Genomic DNA, 23,707 nt, shown 5'->3' with positions numbered 1-23,707 from the left:
AGAGCTGCTGTAGTAGGTCCAGAGTGGAGCCATGAAAATGATAAAAGAACTGATGTCTATAATTTCACTGAGCAAAACTTTGCTAGTCTGAATACACATTTGCCATCATAGACACATGGAGAGTCTTTCAACCTTTGTCTATTTGGATCCCCAAGGCATTCTGCATTTCTCCTTTTTTCCTTACAGGTATAGGAAAGATAATTGCATCAAATAACAGTAGAAAGCAAGCCTGACAGGACTGCCATGCCTTATGGTTGGATTTTGGCTCAATGCTACATCTCACTCTCTGACTGTATTGAGAGGGGCACCATTTCTTTTCAGCATATTGCCCTGCTAAGTCTTGACATGCTTTCTCCCAGTCATGCATTCAGTCTCCCTATCCAGTCTCATACAGAGATCTTCAGCAGAAATACACCCCCCCTGCAAAAATATATAAAGTAAGAAAAAAAAGCCAAGTTTAGTTCGGTCCCATTCTTGTTATCTTGTTGCATCCACATGATGTTCATACCAGCTGCATAAATGTCTTACTTACCTTTTCTTACCCTGAGTTTGAGCACAGCCTGTCTTTGCTTCTTTGCCATTTGGGTCAGCAGGCCACTGGTGATTCCTCTCAGTGCTGTTGTAGCCCAGCTGCCTCCTGCCCTTTGGCATGCACATGCTTTACTCCTCCTCTCCAGAGCTTCTTCAGTCCACCATGCAATAGGCAGTCTTTCTCTTTCAATTGACCACGCAGCCTGGGAAGTCATGTCAGAGTTTCAAAAAGCTTCCCACAGCTTTATCATTGAGATGCTACTGCTTGGCTTGGCTTTCTCCAACCGGCTGCTTTGCATCTCCATTTCTGCAGCTGTCCATGCCCTACTGAGGCACAGCTTGCAGCCTTCTCTTCCTCTGGGTTGTCTGCATTGTGATACTACTCCCGGCTGTGTTTTTCTTCTTCTAGTGGCTGAGGTCACAGGAAAAAGCATTCTTTTTAGATGTGGTTGTATCTACTTAATGTCTCCAACTGAATACACAGTTAGCCACTCTGAAAATACAGTGTGTAAGTGATTGAAATTCTGATTCATTCTTTGAAATAGTTGTGCAAGAGTTTAGTTAACATGGCAGGGAGAAAATATTCAGAACAAAACTGGCATACAGCATGAAGTCTGACAGTCGGCACTGATCCCAGTAGGGAAAGTCAAATAGAGGCTTTCTTCTGTATTTTATTACATCCATGGGCACTATTTAAGTCCATAGGATTTAGGTTTAAAATAAGGTGTTTTGTTTTTTTTTTTAATTTCCCGTGTTTTTACTACATGCTTAATAGCAATTCTCAGTTTCACTGAGATCCACATTCAAATAATGATAGATTGCAAAGCAGGTTTATGTAAAATTAACACATTTGTCCTCAAATGTTTGTGATGAGTAGATGTTTATAGCTTTGTAGCATGAAATTTTGTGTCTTTGACCTAATTGGACTTTGGCCCAGTTCATTGTGAGCATTGCCAGACTAAACTTTTGGTTTATTAAAACAAACAAAACCCAGAATAAAAAGTTTTAGTTATCTTTGCATCTTTTCTCTTCAATGCTGCATATCACATATGTGCAACAATATCATAAATGCATGTACCATGATAATTAATTTAATTATGCAATTTCATTTCTTACTCAGTTACTTCATTGGGCATCATGCTAGGCTGTGTAAACCTAGTTTATAAACTCCATATTTTCATATCCCATAATCTTGCACATTTATAATATTATAAAGCCATGGAAAGCGATCAGAAGATCTATATATTTTATTTTGACTGAATCTACAAATTGAGATGAAAGACAATTTCATTTGCTCCTTAGTAAGAAAGCTCATAATAGATTATAATTAGAGTTTTCTATTTTAAGACTCAAAACCAAAGAGCAGACAAAAGCACAGGAAACAAAGCTAAATTAAATACCTAGCCAAAACATGCTTGTATTGATTTAAAAGAAGCATAATTATAGCAGTACTGTTTTTGTCTATAATTTTTCCAGCTATGTATGAAGGCACTGCTAAAATCAGAGTTTTACATAGTTATTTGTTTTGTTTTGTTTTAATTATCATTCTTTCAACAGTGAAATGTCACAGGACATTTCTTCTGTGTTTCAAGATAGATGTAATTCTAACCTAGGAGCCTTTCACAATTTGACTTACCAACTTTCATGTATTGTAATATTTGTGCTCTCTGTTTTACTGTATTTTATAATCTACTGAAAATAATGAATAATACCAGGCATATCTTAGAACCTGTTTGACAAATTTATCTGATTGGAAAGGTTGAGCACCAATAATTTTCAAAACATTTTTCTCCAGTTCCCTGTGCATCCACTTTACAGTAGATTCTTTTTCAAACTACATTTTTTTCTGCTTCTTAAGTCTGTATCATCTAAGACAGTGTAAATCCTGAGACAGTAATGTAAGAACTAGACTCACTATTCTATCATAAAAATAAATCTGTTTGTTCTGATGTTGCATGCTTTTGACAAGACCATCCTGGATGCTATTCGTTTCCTTGTGTTCTTAAAGCATCTTAATTCATTTTCTGAGATGAAATGTTTCTGACTTTTTCCAGGAACTGGTCTAGAGTATGTTGCAAGGCTTACCAGTCTTCGGAATTGCTTCTATCTTCATCAATTTCACAGGAAAAAAAAAGATAATAATAATCATAACTAATGTTTCAGCCAGTCCCCTAAGTATACTGGAATGAATATCCTCGTATGATCCCATTATGAAATGACTCAGTTTACTTAAGATTTGAATTTATTCTTTTCTTATTCTACCCTGAATTGTCACCACATTTTAGGTTCATATAATGTATTAACAGCAAAATATGGATAAAAAATGTGGATAAAAGTGAAAGAACAGGATTCTCAAGACTATATTCTGCCAGTTTGAAATCTGCTTAGGATTTATTTATTTTTTTAATCTGTGGAACATTGTTCCTGAACTCATTGTAACTTCTTGCAGGATAAACAGCTCCAAAAGAGCCACAAGAGGGACACGGACAGTGCAAGATATACACAGAGGTGTACCAAGTCAAATAAATCCATACAGTAGTCATTTGTACATATTAATATAGGCAATTGAAATAGTAGGGAGAAAAAATAATCATACACCCAAGAACATAAAAACCTAGACAGAAGCACAGATCAACATATGCAAATCTATCCAGTTGTAGCTCACACTGCACTGCATGGCTAGTTTGTACTTCTGAGTATTTGCAGAATTACCAATAAGCAGACAATCTCTTTGAACCTCACCCTAAGGGAAGCAGAAGATTAATCTTACCTAAAGGAATGCATTTTTAATGCAAACATTCATCCTTAGTCTTTCTAAGCTTTCTTCTGGGTTGCTGGGGGGAAATAATTGTGACACTGGCGATGTGCTTCTGCTTTAGCCATCTTCGGCATGAGATGAATCCTGTTCCAAGGCTTGTTCATTGCTCTCCACTGACTACAAAAGAAGTATAGACAACTGGCTTGGATACATATATCAATAATTCATTAAATTAGTCCCACACATAGCTAAAGTTTCCTTATTGATAATGGTTCCATTAAGCTTCATCTTTCTTTTATATGAGTGTCCATCGAAACTCCCTGTACTTTACCGTGTTTGGTTCATGGAAGAGGAGGCTGAAGTTTCCTGTTATGAGCAACTGGTTAGCCAGATAGGGTGCAGAGAGGAGGGGATGTTGTCCCTATTCAAATCAAGCACACACACATCTCTGTGTATATATATACAAATATATACGCATTTCTTCTTAATTTACTTTCCTCATGAATGAATATATATGCACTGCTTTTAGGAAAAGAGATTAAGCTCTCACTTTACTTTTTATCTATAAGAATTTCTGTTTCCAGCAAGACTCATGTCAACACAAATTAACATAGTATATATATCTATATGTATAGACATAGGCATAGGTATATAATATATATCTAAAGGTTTCTGCTGAAAACAAATCTAAAATTCAAAGAAGTATTCCTTTTTGTCTCCTCTATAATAGATCTGTATTGCTGTTGTAACATCATAAGACTTTGATAAAATCTGCCTCTTGCTTGAAGTAAGGCTAAAAATATTAACAAATTTGGTTGTCACTCATTAAATGTACTTCATAAGTCCTATAGAAACAGTCAGAGGAAGAGATCTGAAAATCAAAGAATATCTCCTCTTCAAATTCCATAACTAACAACAAAACTGCAAAGCTTCCTCACTCCTGTCTTAAAGGCCAACATGAAACATCTCTTGAAAAATGCATTCCTGACACCAACAAAATCTACTTCCTATCATCATGCATGTTCAATTTCAATGCATTAGAATCAAGAGTAATGTCACTTTTAATTAAACAAGTTATTGCAAAGAATTTATGCTCTCCCACATTGATCCCTATAATCTTTTTTTCATATTTTACCCATTGAAGTATGTTTATTAATAGTGCTACAGTGATTTTGGCAGCAAAGCTTCTTAGATCTTCTAATAACCTTTTGAGCCTAAGATTGCTTCCTTTCATACTTGACCAAATCCTCTACCTTTAAGGAATGTCTCACTTTATTCAAAGCCTTTCTTTTTTCTTTGACTAGCCTTCAGTAATTCTTCTGCTAGAAAGTACTGATGAATTGCTTTTCTCCTCACACAATCTTGAGATAGCCAAAACAAGCCACAGACATACCCAGAGAAAATGCTTCTTTGTACTGTCAGTGACAGTTTCCATAAATCCTTTAAAATAGAGAGAACAAAAGGAGATCCAGGTAACCTTTTGAACTCTATATGTTCTCTACTGCTGTATCAATTTAGAAAGCCACTGTATATTAATAAGCATTGGAAAATAGTTGCCCCACCTTCAGCAAAACTGATTTTATACTATAAAGCCAACTTTTAATATTTACTCCTAAGTTTCTGTAAATGCCTGTCTTGCTGGTGCTTTAGCATTTGGCAGTAGAGATGTTAAAACTGTTCCCTACCCAACCTTTCTAGTGAATCATATTACAGTCATCCATTTCTTCTCCTGAAAACTTTGCTTCTATAAACAGTTTTGCTCAAAGTGAAAATTTTGGTGCTATAGTAGACATATGTTTTTAAGTGTTTTTATGTGTAGAGTAAAATTTGTCCTGTGTTTAAACGTCACAAAAGGACTTGTCCTCTTACTAGAAAACTCAGTCTGCACAGTTTGTCTCAAAATAATCCTGCTAGAATCTCAGTATTTTTTAGTCTACTATAACAAACAATGGTCCAGTAAATCCTCTCTGTTTTAGAGGTGTGGTCTCTTTCAGCTCTGGAGAATTAATGACAATTGAAAAATTTTTTGAATTTTGCACCTATTAGTTATTGCACCTATTAGTTATTGCACCTATACATGACAGCAGAGACTGAAGACAAAACTGGTCACCCGCTCTCTAAATGTCATTATAGTAATCTAATACAGAAAAAGAAGGAAAGAAGGAATGAAGGAAAGAAGGAACCAAGGCATGGACCTCCTGGGCAGTATTTTCTAAGCAAGCAGAAGGGCTCTTCAGTTTCTTAGAGTGCCAAAATAAATAAGAGAAGTGTTCAAGTGATCTAAACTGATGGACATCCTGAGCTCTTTTTGACCCCTTCTCATGCTATCATAAATTTCATTTACAGCCATGTTTGTCTTTCCATATGACCCTTCCATAGACCACAATGCAGCATTTATAATTAGAAAAAAAAAAAAAAAATTAAAAAATGCTTGAAGATCATTTCCCTCAGAATACTTTACAATAGAAATATTCTTAGTTTTCTAGAAAGCAAAGCAGAGAAGGAATCCCTTCTATAAAACACTCATTTAATATCTGTCAAGCATTCTAAATGATAATACCAAACAAACAAATACAAAAAAGATAAAATCAACTGAACAAAATCATAACAACTGGTCTGATTTCGAGGCTGGTCCTGCACTGCTTAGGAATAGAAGACGTTGGAAGGTGGATGAGAGTATTCAAAGGTGAATGAGTGTAGAGAGGTCTTGCAGAAAGATGTTCGCAAATTAGAGGGCTGAGCAATCACCAGCCACATGAAGTTCAGCAAAAGCAAGGTCTGGATTCCATATCTGATACAGAGAAGACCTGGACTGATGTGTAGACTTGGGGACAAGAGGATGGCTTCGATAGTGAGACATATGAGGAGTGGCCAAGGGGTTTGTTCAGCCCACAACAGAGAAGACTGAGGGGAGGCCTGATGGTGGCTGCAGCTCCTCACAGGGAGCAGAGGGGCAGTGGTGAGCTCTGCTCTCTGTGACTGCAACAGGGCTCTTCACCAGTGGGCAGTAGGCATGGAACAAGCTGCTCTTGGCAGTGGACATGGCATCAAGCTCCTGTAGTTCAAGGATTTTTTGGACAATACTTTCATACATATAGTCCTGTGTGGAGTCAGAACCTGTCCTCCTGTCCTAGATGATCCTTTATGGTCCCTTCCAAATCAAAATATTCTGTGATTCTGTGATTCTATGCAAGATCCCTTCCTTCCTTCCAACATGATACCATGATTCTATAAACTACATATATTGATACAAATCTGCAGGAATGCATTGCACTTGCTTAGGAATACTGCTTACGGGTTTTATATCCTTTAACTTCTTGTAAGAAATGTCTCATTCAGCTGCACATTTGTCATTATATCAAAATTATTTCTAAACCCCTGTGGTATTATTTTCCTCTGTGTATCCTAATGGCTTTTCTCATGGGACATAGCATCTAGGTCTTGGCTTTAGCCAAAGGGAAGAAGTAGTCATTCAGCTTCCAGTCAGCAGAACAATGGCTCCCTGAAGGAGTTATTCAGGTGCAATTTCATCGTGAACCCACCTGCAAATGTTTCTGGGCTCAGTAGAAATGAAGATCAACTTCTGTACTTAGATGGTTATTTTATGTAAGGATTCTAGCAAGTTGTGCTAAATAAACAGGATCTGTACATATAAACATTTTAGGTCATTAAATGAATTAGTTTTTATGACTGTAACACTGTCATATATTTACAGGAAATTGGAATATTTTTGCCTTGAAGTTTTTTAACTCTCACTTATTATTAGAAATTCTCAGTCAGAATAGTTGTAGTACAGTAGTCTAGAAAAATACTTCTGTATGCACTCAGTATTTTTAGCTGCAGTTTCTGGGGAGTAAAAAAGGGAATGGAAAAACATCCTGAAGTATGTTTTAAGCAAAAAATAGTTTTGAAGATAAGAATGGATATCACGGATGTCATAAAAACATTATGTCTGAGAAGCTGCTCAGAGGTCTTAAAACCTTATGAGCTTTTAAGTTCAGAACTTGCAAAATCCAGCTCTGTCTTATGTTATTACTCCTAAATACAGAAAGACAATATCACCCAGCTTCAGGTCAATCAGGGATTAACTCCTGATTAGGCCACTGATCTGTTGTGTGACATTCCAACATTTTATGTCTCTATAAACCTTTCAACTCATTGTGCTTTTTGACTTTCCAGTGCCACAGTGGCAACCAGCTGTTGTTCTTCATGGTGCTTGGTGAGTACAAATTTATCCTGGGATTTCCAGTGTAATAGCAACACTGCTTTGTGAATGTTCCACAAGCTTAGAAATGTCCCTCTACAGCTCTCTTATGCTGCTGCACCAGTATCAACTGAGAAAGATCTAAATGTAGAGCAGGGCATAAAGGCAGGAAAAAAGCTGACCAGGAGGCAATCAATATACATACAGTTTACTATAATTTTCATATTAGGAAGGGAGTATGAAGAGATTTAATTGAGTTCAGGGGATGTCAGAGGAACCAATAGAAATGAGAGAGAATGGATGCAGCAACAAAATTGTGAAAGGTAAGTGATTTCTTGAAGAAAGTAAAATTATGACTTTCCATGTACATACCATTGACAGATGCCAGGGCCAGTTCACGTAGCATTAGCTGGGCAAAGTTTTATTTATCTTTAATATTCACAGAGCATAAGAAATAAATGTTAGAGAAGATTCTGGCAGTGGGAGAAATTTCCAGAAAGGAAAAAAACTGGCTACATGCATCCTTTATGTGCATTATATTCCATACAAAACAGTGAATGTGCAAATGTGGTTATTCTTAGGACTGCTGATTTAACAGAAATACGACACCATCATTACACTCTTAAAATCTTTAACGAGTAACTTCCCAGTATAATAAGCCTATGAATTACTGAGTCATTATTACTTTTAATTTATGCAACAACGGTAGTGGAGAACAACTTCTACAAATTACTGATATCTTCTCAGCTGTCATGACTTGTCCGTAAAACAAATTAGTTATCAGGAAGTCAAGGTGAGAATTTGATGAAAACTCCCTACGCTGAGATAGTCTTTGCAGGTATGCTTGGGCACTCTTAAAGTGTGCATTATATAGGATACCTCTGCTTTCAAAACCAGTTAGGCTGATTCAAGAAAAAATCATTTTTTCTATGCTAGTTTAGAAGACAAGAATGACGAGGTGCAGCAAATTAACTAAAGACGGTGAGCCCTGGTCTGGAAACCATGCAATTGTTTTAGAGATAATACAGATGAGTACACTAATGAAACTTCTTAGCTTGGCCATAGCCTACATTGAAACCTCTGCCTAACTTCTGGGTTTTAACCATCTTGGTTATGGCCAGTTCAGACTATGAACTGAAAAATAAATCCTCTGCACTGGTTCTTGTCAATGGACCCTCAGAGTTCATTAAGGGCACTCACAGGAGAAAGAGAAAAGGGTAGCTTAGATACCATAAACTCATACCTACTTTTTTATGCAAATCCTATCTTATTATCAAATGCAACAGTCCAAAGTCAATGTTTATTCTTGAAGTTATTGTTTGTATAGTAGTTGTGGATTTAAATGACACTTTAGTATTGCTACACCTGAGTTGACTTCATAAACTGTTTAACAGCAGATATTAATACAGTCTCCTAATATTCAATTAACATTTTTAATGCTTCTGAAAAAAAAAAAAAAAAAAAGAGAGAAAAAATAATGATAAAGTAAATGTTATTTTTTTCAGCTTTAAGGAAAGCTGTTAAAAACATCTGTGAAGTAAAAGTCATATATAAACTTGTAATACAGATTTAAGCTCAAACTTATATTTCAACTCAATCAAAACACTGCTATATTGATGTTCCGTTTTCATTGACATGTGAGGAATGATATTCAAATACAAGGAAATGAGATATTTAACAAAAATGCAGAATGAGAATAAAAAAAAAAAAAAAGCAATTGGAAAAATCTAAAAGATATGAGCAAGAGATGAAAATACAAACATGAGCACTTCATAAAAGTCTTACATAGCAGGGATACATTCAGCAGTGCTTTCTTACATGCAGAGAATTTCTATATTTGTCAACAGAAATTTGCCATATGTAACTTAGAGGTAGACTACTAGCAATTCTTACTCATAAACAGATTATTCCAAATTTATACATGAACCTTCATAAATTGTGTATTTTGAATATGCATTTATTCTTCTAAGTGGATAACAGCTTCTGTATGCTTTGTGGAATAACATGCCTAGAAATAGAGATATAAAACAGAATTGGAGGCATGGCTACATGAAGCAAAAGAAAATCTATAAAGGAATCTGATGTATATTTTTGGTTGAATATGATTATAATTTTTGGTATGGGATAACAATTGAAATTTTCATTTTATTTAAAGTATTTAAAGTGACTTTAAAGGTAGTATTTCAAATTCTACACAGAATCATAGCATGATAGAATCACAAGATTGGAAAGGACCTACAAGATCATCTAGTCCAACCACCCTCCTATCACCATTACTACCCACTAAGTCACTAAACCATATCTTGTAGTGCCTCACCCAGATGTGTCTTGAACACAGCGACTCCACAGGCCAGTGCCTGACCACTCTCTGATAGAAAAAAGTTTTCCCTTATATCTAATCTAAATCTCCCCTGGTTCAACTTGTGGCCATTTCCTTGGGTCCTGTTTGTTGCCTGAGAGAAGAGGACAAAACTCTCCTCATCACAACCTCCCTTCAGGAAACTGTAGAGTGCAATGACGTCTCCCCTGTGCCTTCTCTTCTCCAGACTAAACAATCCCAGGTCAGCTGATCCTCATAAGACTTGTGCTCCAGACCCCTCACCAGCTTCGCTGCCCTTCTCTGGACATGTTCCAGGGCCTTGATGTCTTTCTTGAATTGAGGGGCCCAAAACTTAATACAGTACTTGAGGTAAAACTGAAAACTGAACTCAGAGACTTTCATTTCAACAGCTGAAACAGATCTTGTTGCCATTTCATGAAATATAACAAAAAAAAAATCCCAAATTATTCCTCATCCATAAAATATATTAATGTGATATTTCCTTTGTGCAAATTATTTCGGTGAAGAAATATTACTCTGCTACACTACAGTGAAACAGTATTATCGAATATGAGTCTTAATGAAAGTGTGAATAAGAAAAAATGGCTGCAAAGGTTGCAATATTGCAAATACTTGAAATAGTATGCTAGAAAATACTAAAAATACTATAGCATTTCCAGTATTGTAAGTCTATAAATAGCTAGTAAAAGCTCTTTGGACTCCTTAGCTTATATAAACTTCATACATATGCATCTTTGATAAAGTTTTAGCCAAACTAAGCACAAAACGTATGCTTTTACTTTCAGGGTCTGTGCTTTTCCTCAACTGTTTTTTGATGCATGAGAGGATTTCAAAAATTATTTTTTGCTTTCCTTCTGCATCATAAGATTAAATGATAATAAATAATAATAACGATGATATGATATGATATGATATGATAGAAGATGAAAAGAAATATTATAGAACATTATTTTACACATTTACAGACTAATAAAAACCAGAAAAAAACACATATTCTACTGATTCAGTTTCTTCCAGCCCAGACCTAAACCAACAAAATGCCAGCAACAACCAAACACATTGTTCCCTAAATAAAAAAACACAAATTCTCCAACAGCATCAGAAATATTATTTCTCTCTTGGGTCAAAAACATGCAGAAAGTAGTAAAACCTTCATATATTATCCCGTGATCCTGTAATTAGAAATACAGAGGGAAAACTAAAAGAAAGCCCAAAAGATGACTGTTTCATATCACAGGTACCTGTATTTCTGTGATGAGTAAGGAGATCGCTTCATAATGGAAGCATGTTTGTATACAGTCAAGGAAAATAAAATCTGTTATGTAAATGTACATATTACTCAGGATACTGTTATTAGTGAAAGTGTATAACTTCATCTAATCCAGCTTCATTGCTTTATTCCTAAATAATAATTCTAGATAGTGGTCGAGGGGACATCCTGTGGTTTTGAAATCAAAGGACATAGAATTGTAGCATCATTAAGACTGAAAAAGACATTAAGATCATCTAGACTAACTGCTCATCTACCTCCAGTGTTGTCACTAAACCATGTCCCTTACAACCTTATCTACACACTTCTGGGATCACATAATAGAATTTTCAGAAATGAGAGTTAGATTTCAGTGAAATCTACCAGTCAAGGCTTGTGTATACTTGAGAGTGCTTAGTGCAGACTGTTCTCAAGTACTATACATCCCATGGAAGGAAATACGTGGTTATCATATGATAAGGCTAACTACTGGAATCAGTTAACTGTCTTCTTATTTATTTATTTTTTAATGGTTTTTTGTTTCTTTGTTTGTTTCTTTTTTTTGTTTGTTTGTTTGTTTGCTTGTTTGGTTGGTTGGTTGGTTTTTTTTTTTTCGATGACTCAGTGAGCGTGGAAATTCTACCAATAGAAAATAAATACTTGGCTTCCCTACAAGTGTGGATCAGTGGTATAAGTAACTAGATTTTTGTTTGTTTATTTATTCATTTTAATTATTGAGAGTTGTCTAACAGAGATGTAAGATAGTAAGACATTACCTTTCTAAGTGTAAAGAAAGCAGAATGGTTTTACTACTGCAGTCTTCACTACCTCTGTAGAGTCTAACCACAGGAAGTCACTTCTTACTTTACTCTGTATTACTATTTGTTCCTTCAGAACAATTGTTCTGATTGTAAATTGTGTTTACAATATTTTATTTATTTGGAAATTGTTATAATGCACATAATGAAATGACTACTTGTAAGAGAAGCAGTGGAAATGGCTATCTATGTAATGGAAATGGCTATCATGTAATGGAAATGGCTATCTATACATGCATGAATCTGCATGTATACAGCACTTCTAGAATTACAGCAAATTGTATATCTTTGATCAGAATTATGGTGCTTAGTGTTTGTGCTTGGATTAGGGAGAATGTCTTTTACCTAATAGTAAAATACTTCCATTTCCCAGCTCAGTGAGGATTTCTAGTACATCTACATTCAGCCTGATTTTTTTGCTCTGAAGCCTTCATGGTTAAATCTTATCTAAAAACATTTGACTCATTGTCAGTATAAATAACAAATCTAATTGAAAGCTTGCAAAGCTTCTGGTCTCAGTGATTTAAAACCATAACACGGTTAAGGAGAAAGTTACTTTTTTGCAATCATTGATCAATGGGGGTATTCTTTGAGTTTAATACACAGACACTATCATTCCCCCTTTTTTGCACTCATGGCAATGTTTTGGTTGTAATTGAACTTTAAATATGTAGTTTGATATTGATTTATTTTTATTTATTTATAAACTTTTGATTCTAGGGTACTTTTATCTGTTCAGACTTCTTTTTTTAATTATTTCTTGTTATATAATAGCACTTCTAGAATTATGTTAATTAGATTCTATGGATTTTATAATAAATTCAAAGTTTTATAATAGAAAGAAGCAACACATAGCGGTAAAGAATACTACTATACCAGTGGAGTTAAAGTTAAACTGAAAGAACATCGTTCCTTAGTGTCTAATCTGATAAATCTTTTATGTCTTTTCCAGACAGCTTGGTTAAAACTTAATCTATTAGGAAGCAGTTCAGAAACTTACAATTAGGCAAGATAGTTATTTCTATCAGTATACTTATGTATGTTTCTTGCAGCTGTCCTTTTTGAAGTTCCAGTTACTTCCAAAACAGCTTCGAGGTAAAATGTAAAGATCAATACCTGATAGATTTACAATTTACAGTGGAAATTGATTGAAAAAGTGGAATATAAATAGACTTATAGTGCTGTTAAATATTACCAAACATTAATAAAATTGATCACAGCTTTACAGCTTACAATTCTCTTCCACAGTTAAACCTTTTCAGGCACATACTCACTCTTTCACTCAGTGAGCAGAGAAAAGAAAACTAGAGAAGGTAAAAGGCAGCTTGTCTTTATGCCCTAGCTAAATGCATGAATTTAGATTTTCTAGATCTGCTGCACCGGGGAATTGCTTGCATAGATTTAATAGTTTTAGTTGTTGCAGAGGAGTTCTTGCAAAGTTTTAAAGACTTTTCTACCTCTTCTGCTGGCTACCCTGCCAATGAAAAGTTGGGAACTTGGGAGGGGATAGAACTAGGGCAGATGACCCAAACTGACCAGAGAGATATTTTGTATCATATGATGTCAAGTCTGGCAATAAAAGCAGGAGTAAAGAAGGAGGAAGAGGTGACAGTGTGATTGTATTTCTCTTCCCTAGTAACCATTATGCATGGTGAAGCCTACTTTCCTGAAGTGGTTGAACTTCTGCTTGCCAATGGGAAAGTAAGAAATGAATGCCCTTGTTTGCTTTGCTTGAACATGAACCTTTAATTTACCTATTAAGAAGACTTTATCTCAGCTCTCACACTTTTACTTCTTCAGTTCTCTCCCCCATCCCACCTGGGGAGAGTGAGCAAAAGGCTGAGTAGTGCTGAGCTTCCTGCCACTGTTGAACCACAAGAGGAGAATATTCATCAACTGAAAAAGCAAAAACTGTTTTCAGAGGTTCTATTTTAAATATTCACATAAGAAAAGTTTATAAAGTTTTGAGAAAGAATTTAAGAATCATTATACACTATTTTATATAGCTGTATATGGAACAAGTAATGTAGCGCCAAATCCGTCAAACAGAATTTTACTAATGTCAGTGGTAAAAAACATTTTATCTGTACTTTTTATCCTGATGGACTTACAGGCAGTAACAACAACAAAATAAGTACTAGCAGGGTGTCCTTGTTTTATTTTTACCTTTCCTTGCAAGATAAGCCTCATCTTTATGTAAACTTGCTGCAGGTGTGACATATTGCGGTGCTTGCTAGTAAGGTGGTCAAAGCTTCACTGCTATGTATTAGTCAGACAAATCATAAACACTCCTATCTTTTCTTTGGCAGTTCCACCTGTTGATGGCAATCCCTCATCAAGCAAAAGGACAGACTATGGGTATAGCACTATCTCTGTCAAAAGTGACTCCTATGTTACTACAAGTTTAAGGAGTCATCATAAGTGACCCTGAATGAGAGGTCGCTTGCAGATATGCAAGGTCTGACAGTTGTTGACATGTCGGGATAGGAACTTTGTCAAAAGGAATTGATCTTTTTGGCATGAAGGCCAAAGTACTGCATATGCTTTACACAGGTGTTCAAACCTTGAAGAACATTCACAGTCCTGCATCACCAATGATAGATGGGATTTCTGGGTTCCTCAGATTACCAAAAAAATCCCAGGAGACTTTTTTTTATCCCTTAAAAATATGAAATACTGAAATACCTTTGTTTATTATTATTATTATTATATTTTATTTTATTTTAATTCATTTATTTATTTATTTTGCGGAACTATGAGTCAGTGGTAAAGCTGGGACTGGTAGTGAGAGAGCTAGAGCTGGAGCTTCACCTCCAGTGTGTGCTCTTAATTCCTATGCTTCTGCCTGTTGAAGCAGAGAGCATTGCTGAGGGCTAACATATAGTTGCTCCGTCACAGCTAGAGTGAAAGAAAAGCTGCCCTTCTTGACAGCAAGAACTTAGGGACTATACATTGTTCAGTTCTAAGACAGTTGTGGTTTTTTCAGGCTGGCTGTGGGAAGAAGTGAGAAAAAAAAAAAAAGGATATGTAGAAACTCCTTTTAACTATTTTTGGTGTGTTTTTTTGTTTGTTTTATTTTTTGTATTTTCTAGTGGTTTCAGTCATCTATCAGACCCCAGTGTACTTCATACTGCCAGTTTTCCTTTCAGTAGGAAAGAAGAACTTTCCTACTGAATATTCTTTCCACCTATCGTGCTGTTGCACTGTGTGCTAGACCGTTCACTAAGATGATGTTTCCTTTGCCTCTGTCTCTTGTGGATGACAGTCATCATCACATCCCACAGCAGCTTGCAAAGCATAATGTCTTTTCTGTAACATTTAAGGGCAGGTAGAAAGCAATCCCACTTTCTCAGTTTAAGGTTCTCTTGGGACAATGAGAAATAGTATCAAAGATTCAGACTCTAAAAGTACTCACTGATAGGGAACTAGTATTGGCTAGTCATCACTTTCACTTTGTAGGGGAAAAAAATAAAAAGAGAAAGCCTTTTACTGCCTCTCTGATTGCTGAGTGATTTTGGAACCTTACAAATATTTTTATTTTAACTTCTGGTAGGAGAATTGGATTTATGTTAGACCCAGAAGTGCTCTGATGATAGTTTTATGGAATGACATAGATCGTTTACTTTTATAAGCAACAAGCTGAACTTCTTCACTCTCTGCACTTCTAGAGATGTGTTAATATGATAGTTTATTGGATAGCTAAAATTTATCACAGGTCTTGCAAATTTAGAACTGTCTGGAAGTGAACTAAAAGCTACACTGATAAATAATCCCATATGTAATGTTCTGATAATTAAACCCCTCTGGCAATTACATCATACACTATCAAGATTAGCCAGATCCGTTACTCATCACTGGTGCTGTGGACAAAACAAAGCTGGTACGCTGGGGACTGTCAGCTGAGCAGATGCTCCTATGGAAGAAAGAAGCCAAATACTGTTTATGTAATGTAAGCACCATTGTGCTGGAGAAAGATATTGCTTCATCTTGCAAAATGTTCCTGGAGTTCACTAAACTAGGAAAGGGGGAGATATGAAGGCACCATATTGATTATACTATATTTGAATGTGAATTTATGTATGTTCTGCTTGTCAGCTATATTAATTCTTCACTTAGACCTTTATATATATATATAAAGCACACAGATTACCTTTTTTATTTATAAGAAATTCAGACAATAATCATACAGAAAGTTTGTTTGTGTTCTTTGAAAAAATAAAATTAGTATTTATTTATTATAAAGCAATACTCTGCTAATCACAAGATTTATGTTGAGGACTGAGTTAAAAAATATAATGTATAAAGACATTTAAATTACTTTTTTAAGTGGCAAGATATTTCTCAAGCCTGTAAATAGTAGTGCAATATTATTTTGTATGGCAATTTCACCATTCTTCAGAAAAAACTTCCAGAGAATGAAATTTCTGACGATGGACACTTATTTTCCTCCCTGTACTCACTACCAGTCTCCTGCCTATATAAAAGTGTGTTCAAAAGAATGTCCTGTTTCACACATCTAAAAATCTTCCTAGTCGCTTTTGATTTTCTGAACCGAAATATTTTATCTGTATGCTTGGGGAGGACTGCAGTAAAGCAAACATGTCTGGGTGTCCTGCTCCAGTTACAGTCAGAACATCTTCAGAAGGGCTCTACAGTTTACAGATGACATCTTATTCTGTCCCAGCCTGATAAGATCATACAGTTGTCTTCAGAGTAACTCAGGACTGCATCTGAAGTTTTTATGTATGTTTCTTTATTTTTTCTTTTAGCAGTTTTCAGATAGCCATAGTCCCTTGGGAGTCAGAGAAATTTTGCCAGCATGTGTGATTTCTGACTCTGTGGTTGTATCAGCCAACCACAAGCTAAGAAAACTGGATATTATCTGTGCGAGCATTAGACTCTGCAAGACTTAGGACATAGTCCCTCTTGAAATCATTAGATTTTTAAGTTGAATTCTTTTCAGTAAAAGTGCAACCAGGCTTATTGTTGTCTTTTAATTCTAATAAGCATTTTTCTTCTAAGCATCTTGTCATGGTTTTGTGCTGTCAGTATTCTACATCATGACATCATGTGCGGTATGAATCATTAACTGAGGGTACAAATAGTGGTAAACTGTTTTGGTGGTATAAGAAAGTGTAACAGAGGGTATGTGGAAGTGTAACAGAGGGTATGTGGAAGTGTAACAGAGGGTATGTGGAAGTGTAACAGAGGGTATGTGGAAGTGTAACAGAGGGTATGCGGAAGTGTGGAAGGTTCATGCTCCAGATCTGTGGAATGGCAGCATCCCGAGTACTCAGCTCTTGGAGGAAACTACATATCCCAGGGGACGACGCGGCCAGAGACGAATCACCAGAGGAGGAGGACACATATATAATCTCACTCCCAGGCTGGAACGTCCTTCTTTTCGCTCTGTCTATCGCTTTGGAGCGCTCCATCCCTGCCGTCTCGCTCTATCAGCAACGTTCCAGCCTGTCGCCTAGAGATTGCAGTAGGCCCCCGGTTCTCCGGGACTCTTTTTCTCTCTTTCTTTTTCTCTGCCTTGTTTGATTTAGTGGTTGTAGTTATATTGTATCATATTGTGTCACCTTGTATTCCAATATTATTCGTATTTAGTAAAATAAGTTCTTTCCTTAGATTGCTGCCATTGTTTTTGTTCATTTCCCTTCTTCTAGGGGCAGCAGCCTCTATCACGGGTAAATCTAGATAACCCGATTACACATCTTTTATTTTGTTTGTCATAATATGGTGATGTCCTGATATGGTAATTACCAGTGCTATGCACCTTAGGAGTCAGGGGGAAAAAAAAGGGGGTGAATCTGGGCACATGGGCATTATTAGATTAGCTGTGTCAGTTTTGTCAGTTTAAAGCTTCCGTGTCCTACTCCAGGATACAGTCACAAAAACCTCAGGTGCCTCAGATCTTTCTCTGGTGTTTTTAATATAAACTATATCTCCGTGTGTAAGTTGAACTGATGGGCTGAAGTGTAGCTTCGTGCCCACTTTCATACACTTCTGCAAAGGTAATAATCTCTAGTAGAAAGATAAGGTTGAGAAATGGGCACAATTTTCCCATTAGCCATTTCACTCTGACAGGTGTGGCTGCATTTAGAAAAACCCCTACCTACTATTACTGAAGCAGTCTTCTGTCATCCAGTATCTTGCAGTTATCTAAGATCTCTTTCTCCTTGGAGACAGATGAAGTCACGATGCTATTAATAAAAATGGAAATCTAAGGGAAGGAGACAGAAGATGATCAAAAATTCCTGAGTTTGTTTTTTTTTTTTATTAAAGATAAAGTTTTTAGTAACTTTATGACAAGATTCAGTACTTCAAAAAAATATGCCACTTGTTTTTTTTTGTTTGTTTGTTTGTTTGTTTGTTTTTAGCAGGTTTGTAACAGTGACTGAATAAAACAAAAGAAGGGAATTCATTTTATCACCCTGTAATGAGTCATGTTCTCTGTTGTTTTTGTCCCCACACACTACTGAAAAGAGACCAGCCTCACCACTATGGCTCCCACACCTCAGATACTTATAAACCTGGATCAAGTCCCCTCTCAGCCTTCTTTTCTCAAGGCTAAACAGACCCAGTTCCCTAAGTCTCTCCTCATAGGGAAGATGCTCCAGGCCCTTCAGCATCTTTGTGGCCCTCCGTTGGACTCTTTCCAAGAGATCCCTGTCTTTTTTGTACTGGGGAGCCCAGAACTGGACACAGTATTCCAGATGAGGCCTCACCAGGGCAGAGTAGAGGGGGAGTATCACCTCCCTTGACATGCTGGCCACGTTCTTTTTAATGCACCCCAGTATGCCATTGGCCTTTTTGGCTACAAGGGCACACTGCTGGCTCATGGCCAACCTGTCGTCCACCAGGACGCCCAGGTCCCTCTCAGCAGAGCTCCTTCTCAGCAGGTCTTCCCTCAGCCTGTACTGGTGCATGCAATTATTTCTTCCTGGGTGCAAGACTCTACACTTGCTTTTGTTAAACCTCATCCGGTTTCTTACTTCCCAGCTCTCCAGCCTGTCCAGGTCTTGCTGAATGGCAGCACAGCCTTCAGGCGTGTCAGCCAATCCTCCCAGCTTCGTGTCATCAGCAAACTTGCTGAGGGTGGTCACTATCCCCTCATCAGGGTCGTTGATGAAGATGTTGAACAAGACTGGACCCAACACAGACCCCTGGGGGACGCCGCTAGTTACAGGCCTCCAGCCAGACACAGCACTGCCAACAACAACCCTCTGCACTCTGCCAGTCAGCCAGTTCTCGATCCACTTCACTGTCCACTCATCTATCCCATACTTCCTCAGCTTTGTTATAAGAATGTCATGGGGGACTGTATCAAAAGCCTTACTGAAATCAAGGTAGACTAAATCTACCACTCTACCCCTGTCCACCCAGCTAGTGACATCTTCATAAAAGGCCACCAGGTTGGTCGAGCACGACCTCCCCTTGGTGAACCCATGCTGATTACTCCTGATAACCTCCTTTTCTCCCAGTTGTCTGGAGATGGCATCCAGCACAAGCTGTTCCATCACCTTCCCTGGGACAGAGGTGAGGCTGACTGGCCTATAATTACCTGGGTCTTCCTTCTTGCCCTTTTTGAAGACCAGAGTGACATAATGACCATAGAAACAAATCAGCAAGGAGGAGAGAATGCAAATAATCTTTAATTTACACACTGATCATACTTGACTGTTGAATTATAGGCTAATTTCAATAGCCTCAAGCAAATAAAAGTATGTTATTTACACTTTCAGTAGACACTGGAGAGAACAAAACTCATTAGAAGGGCAATTCTTCCATTCTAAGGTAGGTATTCCAAACAGTTAGATCAAGTCACTTATTTGGATTTAGTTGTCTCACTTTACTGCCTATAGATAAGTCCAGATACTGAACTTATACTAGAGAGAACTAGATTAATATGATTGAAAGATGGCTAATTCAACAATGGACAAAGATAAAGAGAAGGAATGTATATGCTAGGCTCCCTGTTTTCTTTACTGTGGACATCCACAGAAGAATTTTGCCTTTGAGATACATTTTTAATCCCATTTTACAGATAAGGACACTGAGGCAAGCAGTACTTCTGTCATTCATAGGAATATTCCTCTTGATTCAGCCCTTGCATTTTAAAACCCACTTTGGAGAATTAGGAATAAATATTCAGAGTGAAATTAAAATACCAAAACCAACCTCAATAAAAGCAGCAGCATTTCTACTGACTACCTCCACTGCCCTGGTTCCCTGTGAAGAAACGTATCAGATTCTGAGTGATAGGTGCAGGCTGCAAGCTGAGGCATGCCTGGCAAAGTAGTTCTCTCTTGCTTTACTTCCTCAGCTTATTTCATCACTTCCTATGCATTTTCTTGCTTGATAGAGAGCAGTCTTTTTTAAAGGTAAATATAGTTCAAGTAGAAATTAGATTTCCTGGGGCTTCTTTCCATTCAAACATGCCTGCTGCGCTGTGTGTTCACATGCTGCATCAGTCTATAGTCTCCTTACTTGTCACACACTATAAATAAAGTGCTTAGCCTTTTTGAGGATGTGAGAAGAAATGCATCTTAAAAGTTTGATGGTCATTTGAGATAACCTTGGTTCAGTGTGTGGCATCAAGAGAACATGGCCATCTGCAGAAAGGGATGTGGGCACTGGTGCGCTGCTCCCAGAGGGCATCTCACTGCGCTCTGCATGTTGTCCCTGGCTGTGCCTAGAAGGTGCAGTCAAGCCCAATTAAAAACATGACTGGAAGGTGTTGCCAGAAAGAGCAGGTTGGTGTCTGCAATTAAACTCATTGCTAATTACGTGGTCGTTCTACTTTTCAATGGTTAATTTGTTTCACAGAATTCAATCTGTGCACACACACGTGAGTGCTTCTATGTGTGTGCAAAGGAAATAGTGCTCTAAAAATGTTGGATTTTTCCTTTACAGTAAATTATTCTTGCATAACATCTGTATCATAACTCAAATTTGCACCAGCATCACTCACAGAATTTTACTGTCTTGCACCTGGGTTGCTTTAGACTCCTGGTGCTCATCTGTGGAGGTCACCACAGGCTCCACAGTCATCTAGCTGTATGCTAATCTAGAGTCCTTCAGCAGACTCTGGATTGTTAAGGATTATTTTATTTTTATTGTTCTTCTTTAATTAAACAGAAAATGATAAATTGTTTATGTCCATTGTGCAATCTACAAGTATGCACTTCCTGGTTCATTACCACTATTACATGACATGTGAACAGAATCGGAAGGGGGAGATTAATGGAGCTGCATGCTGATCACAGTTTTCCTTGGAAATCTCAGATATCTGCAGACTCACAGACATTCAGATGCTGCTATCTGGCAGGATCAGATGTTGTTGTGCTGTGACCAACAGCCAATGGCTCATTTATTTATTTATTTTTAACTGCACAGTTTTCAAAATTATGCATTAAAGATATTATTGCTCATTGCTGCACAAGATGCAACAAATGACAAAAGCATTTAGTTCCACTAATGTGAAAAGTATCATTAAATACAGGAGAAAGTCTTTAGACAAAAACAAAACTACCTTCCACAAAGCTCATTAGGTATTAGTCAGTATTATAGGTACAGCATGAAACTATTTTCTCTTATATAGACAGGTCTTCAGGAGCACTGGTAACTGCAGGGCACTTAGGACTCTCTCTTTGAAGATGATTTTAACAGTGGAATCTTGTCTAAAACCACGCAAAAGTCCAAGTAGGTGACATCCGTTGCCCTTCTTTTGTCCACCAATGCTTTCAGTCCATTGTAGAAGGCTACCAGACTGGCCAGGTACGTGTGTAAACCTATGGTGAACTCCCACCAGAAAGTTATTTACATCAATATGAATGGAACATAAAGTGATACTGTTTTTACTTGATCATATTCATTTCATCCTTGTATAAGTGAAGTAAGTGGGCAAAGCCCAACAGCTTCAAAATTAGGAATTTTAATAGGGATTAATTTATATACCCAGTCATATATATTTTTTAAAAATATTGCAAGCTTCGAGCTTCTTTCCCTTTTTCCTTGTTTTGTGAGGGCATTTCCATCATTAACATACCTCTGTCCCTGGGCACGTGAATGGCAAATCCAAACAGCCCATTGACTGTGGGCTCCGTTGCCAGTTCCCTCCTGCCTCTGTTCTGTGATTCTGTGATGAACCTCAAGTCACATATCTTGAAATCGGTTCATACTCTTCAGCATTTTCTGACAGAGGATCTAGCATATCTTTTTCAGTACACTAACAAAAATCCAGATTCGTATTTAAACTGATATGGACAAAATAAAGAGCAGGATTCGGCTGGCGAGAATATGGTCTCAAAGAGATCATTTTGTGCTCAGGTGATTGTGACTGTTGGATAGACATATGGTTTCATCATGCAATTTGAAGATATAAGATAGTATGTTTGATCACATTTAGTGGTTGCTTAATGCTCATGAGAAAGATAGTAAAATGCAAGTTTAGTTCTTTTCTCTGCTGTCCCAGAGTTTCTCTACACACTTCTACATTACAGAGTAAGGTTGTTTATTTTTATTTAAAGTTATTTGTCAGAGTCTGATATATTTGAGCCATGCTGTAGAGCTGGTAGAAAAATAAAATTTACTATCTCACTACCATGGCACTTTTCTTCCTTATAGATACCGGTTCCTAGACCTTACTACTTCTGTGCTACTTTGTTTTTTCCTACACTCTGTGAGTGCATCTATACATGATGATGCACCTTTCTTCTCACGTGTTTTCGGTGTTGTTGGTTTTTTTTGTTTGTTTGGTTGGTTGGTTGGTTGTTTTTTTGAGCATAATTTGTAATGTTATTACACTCTTTCCCCAGAACAGCAGGGTAATGACTGAATTTTTACTAGTGATAAATAGTTTCTATATATGCTTTGATCATGCAGTTCTTTACATTGGACTCTTCTGTGAGTTTTGTTTTTCAGTCTAGGTCATTCACAGTTCTAGCACAAGAACTCATCAGCAAGGTTTTCTCCCTGATATGGATAGTGGCGATGTTTCTCAGTAATTGGATCAGGATGTAGCATTGCCTGGACTCTCAATAAAAAGGCTGTAATGACGACATTACTGAAAATATTTCAATCTGAGAATAAAATGTTTAACTTCAAGTACTGTGATGTTTTTTCCAACGTGTGTAGGAAGACATAAGGAAAACTTTGAGAAGCTGAATTATATTTTTTTTATTTACAACTTTTGTGATAAGTACAGAGGGGATAGGATTTATGCGGGAAAAAGTACACATGAAAACTAACAAGAAAAAAATTTCCCTATCAGTTACTTTTGCTTCACTTCTAAATACTTGTATGAACATAGTTAAAATCTCCCACTTGCAGTTAGGTATTTAAAACATTATTTTTTAAGATTATGAATTTTATTTAAAACAACAGCAGTAGCCTCAGATTTATACTTTTTTTTTTCCTCTCATGTTCACAGAATCACAGAATCACAGAATCTATTAAAATAGTTTTGCTGTAAAGATTGTTTCAACTCTCGTCCTTACTCTTTCCTGTTCCTCCTACCCTGACTTTCTGTAGTATATTCCTGTCTCAGAGACTTACTTTAAAATAAATAAATAAGAACCATTTAGGCCTTCATTTGAAGAACAGTTCATGGAACACAAGACTACATATTTATCTATCAAGTTTCAGAGTACATTTCAGGTTATTTTGTTCTTGCATACAACTTTTTTTTCTTTAGTAGGGACATTCAAATCACAAAGTTGCCACTGCACGCAGTTGTACACAATTGACTATATGTAAATTACTCCAAAGTTAATGCCTCCTGTTTATTTCCATGAAA

This window comes from Excalfactoria chinensis, chromosome 3 (genome assembly GCF_039878825.1).
Source record: "Excalfactoria chinensis isolate bCotChi1 chromosome 3, bCotChi1.hap2, whole genome shotgun sequence".
Classification (NCBI taxonomy): Eukaryota; Metazoa; Chordata; class Aves; order Galliformes; family Phasianidae; genus Excalfactoria; species Excalfactoria chinensis.
The sequence above is the reverse complement of the archived record's forward strand: the minus strand, read 5'-3'. Positions refer to the sequence as shown.